The sequence below is a fragment of the Schistocerca gregaria genome, chromosome 3 (genome assembly GCF_023897955.1).
Source record: "Schistocerca gregaria isolate iqSchGreg1 chromosome 3, iqSchGreg1.2, whole genome shotgun sequence".
In the NCBI taxonomy this organism is placed as follows: Eukaryota; Metazoa; Arthropoda; class Insecta; order Orthoptera; family Acrididae; genus Schistocerca; species Schistocerca gregaria.
The window spans coordinates 26,813,194-26,823,844 of record NC_064922.1 but is presented as its reverse complement, the minus strand read 5'-3'; the positions used below and the strand labels follow the sequence as shown (position 1 = coordinate 26,823,844).

Sequence of the window (10,651 nt, the reverse complement as noted above, 5' to 3'; positions counted from 1 at the left end):
ATAGTTCGACGTCGCGCCAAAGCGAATGAGCACATTTCGCCTACGGCTTAGGCCGCTCTCCTAGTGTGGCTGCTCTGTGTCTGCAGGCAGCGAGGGGCTGCAAGCTTCCTGTGTTCGCACCTATATCACCTGTGCTTGCTTGTCAGAGACAGACTATCGCAAAACATTCAACTCACTCCATGAAGTGATTGCTACGGCATCTGTTATCAGCAGTCACAACCAGCAACGCCAGTAGCAGCCGACTGCACGCAAAGAATGGGAACGTGCAGTGGGATTTACGTGAACTCGGCGCAAGGCAGATCTTTCCGACGTAGGCTTGAGAATCTTATGGGAACATTTGTACTGTTTCTAAGTTAAGTGTAGGTGTGCGAGGTGGGTGCTTCCTGCGCACGAATAAAAGAACGCTTGCCAATTGTGGATGCTAATCGTTCGCTTGTATCTGCCTAGACACCTCTGCTGGTTGGGAATTATTCCTCTTGCATGGCAAGGTGCGCATGTAGGAGTGTTAAAAATTCTGGAGGCGCTGGGTATCGATCCCAGTACCTCTCGCACACTAAGCGAGCGCTCTACCATCTGAGCTACGCCCACCCCCCGTTGACTAATAGTGCTACATACAGCCACATCAACGTCACAGACCCTTACACTCCCATTATTCCGCAGACAAACACTACTCTCTATGTATCAGTGAGGGTGTCTTTCAGGTTTCGTGCATTCTGTATCGAATCGTAGTTGGCCACATTAGGAGTGGCACGCATAACATCGAAAGTAGAATTCGGACACCGCTCTGAGTAAGACGAACGTGTTGTCCACTCTCTAGGCTTCAATGACGTTAAGCCGTGATACCTAAGACAGATCTGCACTCGATGACACCACGATAACAGCCGGTCACCACACTTACATCTTGCTCTCCTTATAACAGTATACATCATATCAGTCTGTGACGCTGGTTTTGCAACTTCTTGCGTCCCTTTATGTTCGCCGCGACCAACACTTACCATGCACTGACCACAAAACATGGAGGAGCCGGAGCTTGAACCCGAGACCTTTCACACGCTAAGCGAACGATCTGCCAACTGAGCTACGGCTGCACACACGACCAAGCCTGGCTATTCTCCATTCTTTGGGACTCTGATGTGCACGGACACGTTGGTTGGTTGGTTTGTAGCGGCGAAGGTACCAGAGTACAAAGGCGCGGACACGTTCATATACACAAGAGTTCCAAGTAGTTTCGATACTCTGGTATTACGAATGCAAATTCCGTCTGTTTTTCACGTCTTAAATGGAAAGGGCGGTCACAAATTGGTCCATTTCACTCCTTGTCGACAATCACACAGCACCTGAGGTAACAAGCACATCTCGAGCCCCATTGTGCTCTCCATTGTTCATGCCAACTCAGTGCCTCGCTCTTTGCTACTGTGTAAAACTCTTGTCGTCCAACTGCAAAACACTGGGACACAACCAGTTTCCGCGTCTCCATTGCACTGATCATACTGCGAAACGCTCCCCAAACTTGGCAATCACCCATGCAGCCGACTTTTCCGACTTCACGCAACGCTCACGCTAGTGACAGCCTTACTTATAGTTCGACGTCGCGCCAAAGCGAATGAGCACATTTCGCCTACGGCTTAGGCCGCTCTCCTAGTGTCGCTGCTCTGTGTCTACAGGCAGCGAGGGGCTGCAAGCTTCCTGTGTTCGCACCTATATCACCTGTGCTTGCTTGTCAGAGACAGACTATCGCAAAACATTCAACTCACTCCATGAAGTGATTGCTACGGCATCTGTTATCAGCAGTCACAACCAGCAACGCCAGTAGCAGCCGACTGCACGCAAAGAATGGGAACGTGCAGTGGGATTTACGTGAACTCGGCGCAAGGCAGATCTTTCCGACGTAGGCTTGAGAATCTTATGGGAACATTTGTACTGTTTCTAAGTTAAGTGTAGGTGTGCGAGGTGGGTGCTTCCTGCGCACGAATAAAAGAACGCTTGCCAATTGTGGATGCTAATCGTTCGCTTGTATCTGCCTAGACACCTCTGCTGGTTGGGAATTATTCCTCTTGCATGGCAAGGTGCGCATGTAGGAGTGTTAGAAATTCTGGAGGCGCTGGGTATCGATCCCAGTACCTCTCGCACACTAAGCGAGCGCTCTACCATCTGAGCTACGCCAACCCCCCGGTGACTAATAGTGCTACATACAGCCACATCAACGTCACAGACCCTTACACTCCCATTATTCCGCAGACAAACACTACTCTCTATGTATCAGTGAGGGTGTCTTTCAGGTTTCGTGCATTCTGTATCGAATCGTAGTTGGCCACATTAGGAGTGGCACGCATAACGTCGAAAGTAGAATTCGGACACCGCTCTGAGTAAGACGAACGTGTTGTCCACTCTCTAGGCTTCAATGACGTTAAGCCATGATACCTAAGACAGATCTGCACTCGATGACACCACGATAACAGCCGGTCACCACACTTACATCTTGCTCTCCTTATAACAGTATACATCATATCAGTCTGTGACGCTGGTTTTGCAACTTCTTGCGTCCCTTTATGTTCGCCGCGACCAACACTTACCATGCACTGACCACAAAACATGGAGGAGCCGGAGCTTGAACCCGAGACCTTTCACACGCTAAGCGAACGATCTGCCAACTGAGCTACGGCTGCACACACGACCAATCCTGGCTATTCTCCATTCTTTGGGACTCTGATGTGCACGGACACGTTGGTTGGTTGGTTTGTAGCGGCGAAGGTACCAGAGTACAAAGGCGCGGACACGTTCATATGCACAAGAGTTCCAAGTAGTTTCGATACTCTGGTATTACGAATGCAAATTCCGTCTGTTTTTCACGTCTTAAATGGAAAGGGCGGTCACAAATTTGTCCATTTCACTCCTTGTCGACAATCACACAGCACCTGAGGTAACAAGCACATCTCGAGCCCCATTGTGCTCTCCATTGTTCATGCCAACTCAGTGCCTCGCTCTTTGCTACTGTGTAAAACTCTTGTCGTCCAACTGCAAAACACTGGGACACAACCAGTTTCCGCGTCTCCATTGCACTGATCATACTGCGAAACGCTCCCTAAACTTGGCAATCACCCATGCAGCCGACTTTTCCGACTTTACACGACGCTCACGCTAGTGACAGCCTTACTTATAGTTCGACGTCGCGCCAAAGCGAATGAGCACATTTCGCCTACGGCTTAGGCCGCTCTCCTAGTGTGGCTGCTCTGTGTCTGCAGGCAGCGAGGGGCTGCAAGCTTCCTGTGTTCGCACCTATATCACCTGTGCTTGCTTGTCAGAGACAGACTATCGCAAAACATTCAACTCACTCCATGAAGTGATTGCTACGGCATCTGTTATCAGCAGTCACAACCAGCAACGCCAGTAGCAGCCGACTGCACGCAAAGAATGGGAACGTGCAGTGGGATTTACGTGAACTCGGCGCAAGGCAGATCTTTCCGACGTAGGCTTGAGAATCTTATGGGAACATTTGTACTGTTTCTAAGTTAAGTGTAGGTGTGCGAGGTGGGTGCTTCCTGCGCACGAATAAAAGAACGCTTGCCAATTGTGGATGCTAATCGTTCGCTTGTATCTGCCTAGACACCTCTGCTGGTTGGGAATTATTCCTCTTGCATGGCAAGGTGCGCATGTAGGAGTGTTAAAAATTCTGGAGGCGCTGGGTATCGATCCCAGTACCTCTCGCACACTAAGCGAGGGCTCTACCATCTGAGCTACGCCCACCCCCCCGTTGACTAATAGTGCTACATACAGCCACATCAACGTCACAGACCCTTACACTCCCATTATTCCGCAGACAAACACTACTCTCTATGTATCAGTGAGGGTGTCTTTCAGGTTTCGTGCATTCTGTATCGAATCGTAGTTGGCCACATTAAGAGTGGCACGCATAACGTCGAAAGTAGAATTCGGACACCGCTCTGAGTAAGACGAACGTGTTGTCCACTCTCTAGGCTTCAATGACGTTAAGCCATGATACCTAAGACAGATCTGCACTCGATGACACCACGATAACAGCCGGTCACCACACTTACATCTTGCTCTCCTTATAACAGTATACATCATATCAGTCTGTGACGCTGGTTTTGCAACTTCTTGCGTCCCTTTATGTTCGCCGCGACCAACACTTACCATGCACTGACCACAAAACATGGAGGAGCCGGAGCTTGAACCCGAGACCTTTCACACGCTAAGCGAACGATCTGCCAACTGAGCTACGGCTGCACACACGACCAAGCCTGGCTATTCTCCATTCTTTGGGACTCTGATGTGCACGGACACGTTGGTTGGTTGGTTTGTAGCGGCGAAGGTACCAGAGTACAAAGGCGCGGACACGTTCATATACACAAGAGTTCCAAGTAGTTTCGATACTCTGGTATTACGAATGCAAATTCCGTCTGTTTTTCACGTCTTAAATGGAAAGGGCGGTCACAAATTTGTCCATTTCACTCCTTGTCGACAATCACACAGCACCTGAGGTAACAAGCACATCTCGAGCCCCATTGTGCTCTCCATTGTTCATGCCAACTCAGTGCCTCGCTCTTTGCTACTGTGTAAAACTCTTGTCGTCCAACTGCAAAACACTGGGACACCACCAGTTTCCGCGTCTCCATTGCACTGATCATACTGCGAAACGCTCCCCAAACTTGGCAATCACCCATGCAGCCGACTTTTCCGACTTTACACGACGCTCACGCAACGCTCACGCTAGTGACAGCCTTACTTATAGTTCGACGTCGCGCCAAAGCGAATGAGCACATTTCGCCTACGGCTTAGGCCGCTCTCCTAGTGTGGCTGCTCTGTGTCTGCAGGCAGCGAGGGGCTGCAAGCTTCCTGTGTTCGCACCTATATCACCTGTGCTTGCTTGTCAGAGACAGACTATCGCAAAACATTCAACTCACTCCATGAAGTGATTGCTACGGCATCTGTTATCAGCAGTCACAACCAGCAACGCCAGTAGCAGACGACTGCACGCAAAGAATGGGAACGTGCAGTGGGATTTACGTGAACTCGGCGCAAGGCAGATCTTTCCGACGTAGGCTTGAGAATCTTATGGGAACATTTGTACTGTTTCTAAGTTAAGTGTAGGTGTGCGAGGTGGGTGCTTCCTGCGCACGAATAAAAGAACGCTTGCCAATTGTGGATGCTAATCGTTCGCTTGTATCTGCCTAGACACCTCTGCTGGTTGGGAATTATTCCTCTTGCATGGCAAGGTGCGCATGTAGGAGTGTTAAAAATTCTGGAGGCGCTGGGTATCGATCCCAGTACCTCTCGCACACTAAGCGCGCGCTCTACCATCTGAGCTACGCCCACCCCCCCCCGTTGACTAATAGTGCTACATACAGCCACATCAACGTCACAGACCCTTACACTCCCATTATTCCGCAGACAAACACTACTCTCTATGTATCAGTGAGGGTGTCTTTCAGGTTTCGTGCATTCTGTATCGAATCGTAGTTGGCCACATTAAGAGTGGCACGCATAACGTCGAAAGTAGAATTCGGACACCGCTCTGAGTAAGACGAACGTGTTGTCCACTCTCTAGGCTTCAATGACGTTAAGCCATGATACCTAAGACAGATCTGCACTCGATGACACCACGATAACAGCCGGTCACCACACTTACATCTTGCTCTCCTTATAACAGTATACATCATATCAGTCTGTGACGCTGGTTTTGCAACTTCTTGCGTCCCTTTATGTTCGCCGCGACCAACACTTACCATGCACTGACCACAAAACATGGAGGAGCCGGAGCTTGAACCCGAGACCTTTCACACGCTAAGCGAACGATCTGCCAACTGAGCTACGGCTGCACACACGCCGAAGCCTGGCTATTCTCCATTCTTTGGGACTCTGATGTGCACGGACACGTTGGTTGGTTGGTTTGTAGCGGCGAAAGTACCAGAGTACAAAGGCGCGGACACGTTCATATACACAAGAGTTCCAAGTAGTTTCGATACTCTGGTATTACGAATGCAAATTCCGTCTGTTTTTCACGTCTTAAATGGAAAGGGCGGTCACAAATTTGTCCATTTCACTCCTTGTCGACAATCACACAGCACCTGAGGTAACAAGCACATCTCGAGCCCCATTGTGCTCTCCATTGTTCATGCCAACTCAGTGCCTCGCTCTTTGCTACTGTGTAAAACTCTTGTCGTCCAACTGCAAAACACTGGGACACAACCAGTTTCCGCGTCTCCATTGCACTGATCATACTGCGAAACGCTCCCCAAACTTGGCAATCACCCATGCAGCCGACTTTTCCGACTTTACACGACGCTCACGCTAGTGACAGCCTTACTTATAGTTCGACGTCGCGCCAAAGCGAATGAGCACATTTCGCCTACGGCTTAGGCCGCTCTCCTAGTGTGGCTGCTCTGTGTCTGCAGGCAGCGAGGGGCTGCAAGCTTCCTGTGTTCGCACCTATATCACCTGTGCTTGCTTGTCAGAGACAGACTATCGCAAAACATTCAACTCACTCCATGAAGTGATTGCTACGGCATCTGTTATCAGCAGTCACAACCAGCAACGCCAGTAGCAGCCGACTGCACGCAAAGAATGGGAACGTGCAGTGGGATTTACGTGAACTCGGCGCAAGGCAGATCTTTCCGACGTAGGCTTGAGAATCTTATGGGAACATTTGTACTGTTTCTAAGTTAAGTGTAGGTGTGCGAGGTGGGTGCTTCCTGCGCACGAATAAAAGAACGCTTGCCAATTGTGGATGCTAATCGTTCGCTTGTATCTGCCTAGACACCTCTGCTGGTTGGGAATTATTCCTCTTGCATGGCAAGGTGCGCATGTAGGAGTGTTAAAAATTCTGGAGGCGCTGGATATCGATCCCAGTACCTCTCGCACACTAAGCGAGGGCTCTACCATCTGAGCTACGCCCACCCCCCCGTTGACTAATAGTGCTACATACAGCCACATCAACGTCACAGACCCTTACACTCCCATTATTCCGCAGACAAACACTACTCTCTATGTATCAGTGAGGGTGTCTTTCAGGTTTCGTGCATTCTGTATCGAATCGTAGTTGGCCACATTAAGAGTGGCACGCATAACGTCGAAAGTAGAATTCGGACACCGCTCTGAGTAAGACGAACGTGTTGTCCACTCTCTAGGCTTCAATGACGTTAAGCCATGATACCTAAGACAGATCTGCACTCGATGACACCACGATAACAGCCGGTCACCACACTTACATCTTGCTCTCCTTATAACAGTATACATCATATCAGTCTGTGACGCTGGTTTTGCAACTTCTTGCGTCCCTTTATGTTCGCCGCGACCAACACTTACCATGCACTGACCACAAAACATGGAGGAGCCGGAGCTTGAACCCGAGACCTTTCACACGCTAAGCGAACGATCTGCCAACTGAGCTACGGCTGCACACACGACCAAGCCTGGCTATTCTCCATTCTTTGGGACTCTGATGTGCACGGACACGTTGGTTGGTTGGTTTGTAGCGGCGAAGGTACCAGAGTACAAAGGCGCGGACACGTTCATATACACAAGAGTTCCAAGTAGTTTCGATACTCTGGTATTACGAATGCAAATTCCGTCTGTTTTTCACGTCTTAAATGGAAAGGGCGGTCACAAATTTGTCCATTTCACTCCTTGTCGACAATCACACAGCACCTGAGGTAACAAGCACATCTCGAGCCCCATTGTGCTCTCCATTGTTCATGCCAACTCAGTGCCTCGCTCTTTGCTACTGTGTAAAACTCTTGTCGTCCAACTGCAAAACACTGGGACACCACCAGTTTCCGCGTCTCCATTGCACTGATCATACTGCGAAACGCTCCCCAAACTTGGCAATCACCCATGCAGCCGACTTTTCCGACTTTACACGACGCTCACGCAACGCTCACGCTAGTGACAGCCTTACTTATAGTTCGACGTCGCGCCAAAGCGAATGAGCACATTTCGCCTACGGCTTAGGCCGCTCTCCTAGTGTGGCTGCTCTGTGTCTGCAGGCAGCGAGGGGCTGCAAGCTTCCTGTGTTCGCACCTATATCACCTGTGCTTGCTTGTCAGAGACAGACTATCGCAAAACATTCAACTCACTCCATGAAGTGATTGCTACGGCATCTGTTATCAGCAGTCACAACCAGCAACGCCAGTAGCAGACGACTGCACGCAAAGAATGGGAACGTGCAGTGGGATTTACGTGAACTCGGCGCAAGGCAGATCTTTCCGACGTAGGCTTGAGAATCTTATGGGAACATTTGTACTGTTTCTAAGTTAAGTGTAGGTGTGCGAGGTGGGTGCTTCCTGCGCACGAATAAAAGAACGCTTGCCAATTGTGGATGCTAATCGTTCGCTTGTATCTGCCTAGACACCTCTGCTGGTTGGGAATTATTCCTCTTGCATGGCAAGGTGCGCATGTAGGAGTGTTAAAAATTCTGGAGGCGCTGGGTATCGATCCCAGTACCTCTCGCACACTAAGCGCGCGCTCTACCATCTGAGCTACGCCCACCCCCCCCGTTGACTAATAGTGCTACATACAGCCACATCAACGTCACAGACCCTTACACTCCCATTATTCCGCAGACAAACACTACTCTCTATGTATCAGTGAGGGTGTCTTTCAGGTTTCGTGCATTCTGTATCGAATCGTAGTTGGCCACATTAAGAGTGGCACGCATAACGTCGAAAGTAGAATTCGGACACCGCTCTGAGTAAGACGAACGTGTTGTCCACTCTCTAGGCTTCAATGACGTTAAGCCATGATACCTAAGACAGATCTGCACTCGATGACACCACGATAACAGCCGGTCACCACACTTACATCTTGCTCTCCTTATAACAGTATACATCATATCAGTCTGTGACGCTGGTTTTGCAACTTCTTGCGTCCCTTTATGTTCGCCGCGACCAACACTTACCATGCACTGACCACAAAACATGGAGGAGCCGGAGCTTGAACCCGAGACCTTTCACACGCTAAGCGAACGATCTGCCAACTGAGCTACGGCTGCACACACGCCGAAGCCTGGCTATTCTCCATTCTTTGGGACTCTGATGTGCACGGACACGTTGGTTGGTTGGTTTGTAGCGGCGAAAGTACCAGAGTACAAAGGCGCGGACACGTTCATATACACAAGAGTTCCAAGTAGTTTCGATACTCTGGTATTACGAATGCAAATTCCGTCTGTTTTTCACGTCTTAAATGGAAAGGGCGGTCACAAATTTGTCCATTTCACTCCTTGTCGACAATCACACAGCACCTGAGGTAACAAGCACATCTCGAGCCCCATTGTGCTCTCCATTGTTCATGCCAACTCAGTGCCTCGCTCTTTGCTACTGTGTAAAACTCTTGTCGTCCAACTGCAAAACACTGGGACACAACCAGTTTCCGCGTCTCCATTGCACTGATCATACTGCGAAACGCTCCCCAAACTTGGCAATCACCCATGCAGCCGACTTTTCCGACTTTACACGACGCTCACGCTAGTGACAGCCTTACTTATAGTTCGACGTCGCGCCAAAGCGAATGAGCACATTTCGCCTACGGCTTAGGCCGCTCTCCTAGTGTGGCTGCTCTGTGTCTGCAGGCAGCGAGGGGCTGCAAGCTTCCTGTGTTCGCACCTATATCACCTGTGCTTGCTTGTCAGAGACAGACTATCGCAAAACATTCAACTCACTCCATGAAGTGATTGCTACGGCATCTGTTATCAGCAGTCACAACCAGCAACGCCAGTAGCAGCCGACTGCACGCAAAGAATGGGAACGTGCAGTGGGATTTACGTGAACTCGGCGCAAGGCAGATCTTTCCGACGTAGGCTTGAGAATCTTATGGGAACATTTGTACTGTTTCTAAGTTAAGTGTAGGTGTGCGAGGTGGGTGCTTCCTGCGCACGAATAAAAGAACGCTTGCCAATTGTGGATGCTAATCGTTCGCTTGTATCTGCCTAGACACCTCTGCTGGTTGGGAATTATTCCTCTTGCATGGCAAGGTGCGCATGTAGGAGTGTTAAAAATTCTGGAGGCGCTGGGTATCGATCCCAGTACCTCTCGCACACTAAGCGAGGGCTCTACCATCTGAGCTACGCCCACCCCCCCGTTGACTAATAGTGCTACATACAGCCACATCAACGTCACAGACCCTTACACTCCCATTATTCCGCAGACAAACACTACTCTCTATGTATCAGTGAGGGTGTCTTTCAGGTTTCGTGCATTCTGTATCGAATCGTAGTTGGCCACATTAAGAGTGGCACGCATAACGTCGAAAGTAGAATTCGGACACCGCTCTGAGTAAGACGAACGTGTTGTCCACTCTCTAGGCTTCAATGACGTTAAGCCATGATACCTAAGACAGATCTGCACTCGATGACACCACGATAACAGCCGGTCACCACACTTACATCTTGCTCTCCTTATAACAGTATACATCATATCAGTCTGTGACGCTGGTTTTGCAACTTCTTGCGTCCCTTTATGTTCGCCGCGACCAACACTTACCATGCACTGACCACAAAACATGGAGGAGCCGGAGCTTGAACCCGAGACCTTTCACACGCTAAGCGAACGATCTGCCAACTGAGCTACGGCTGCACACACGACCAATCCTGGCTATTCTCCATTCTTTGGGACTCTGATGTGCACGGACACGTTGGTTG

At 49.8% G+C, this 10,651-nt stretch overlaps 1 non-coding gene across 1 annotated transcript; it reads right to left on the bottom strand.

Annotated features, from left to right (window-relative positions):
* Positions 1-515: 515 nt before the first annotated feature.
* Trnat-agu (transfer RNA threonine (anticodon AGU)) lies at positions 516-589 on the bottom strand. The gene has a single exon. It is a non-coding gene; the product is annotated as a tRNA-Thr (tRNA).
* Positions 590-10,651: the final 10,062 nt, after the last annotated feature.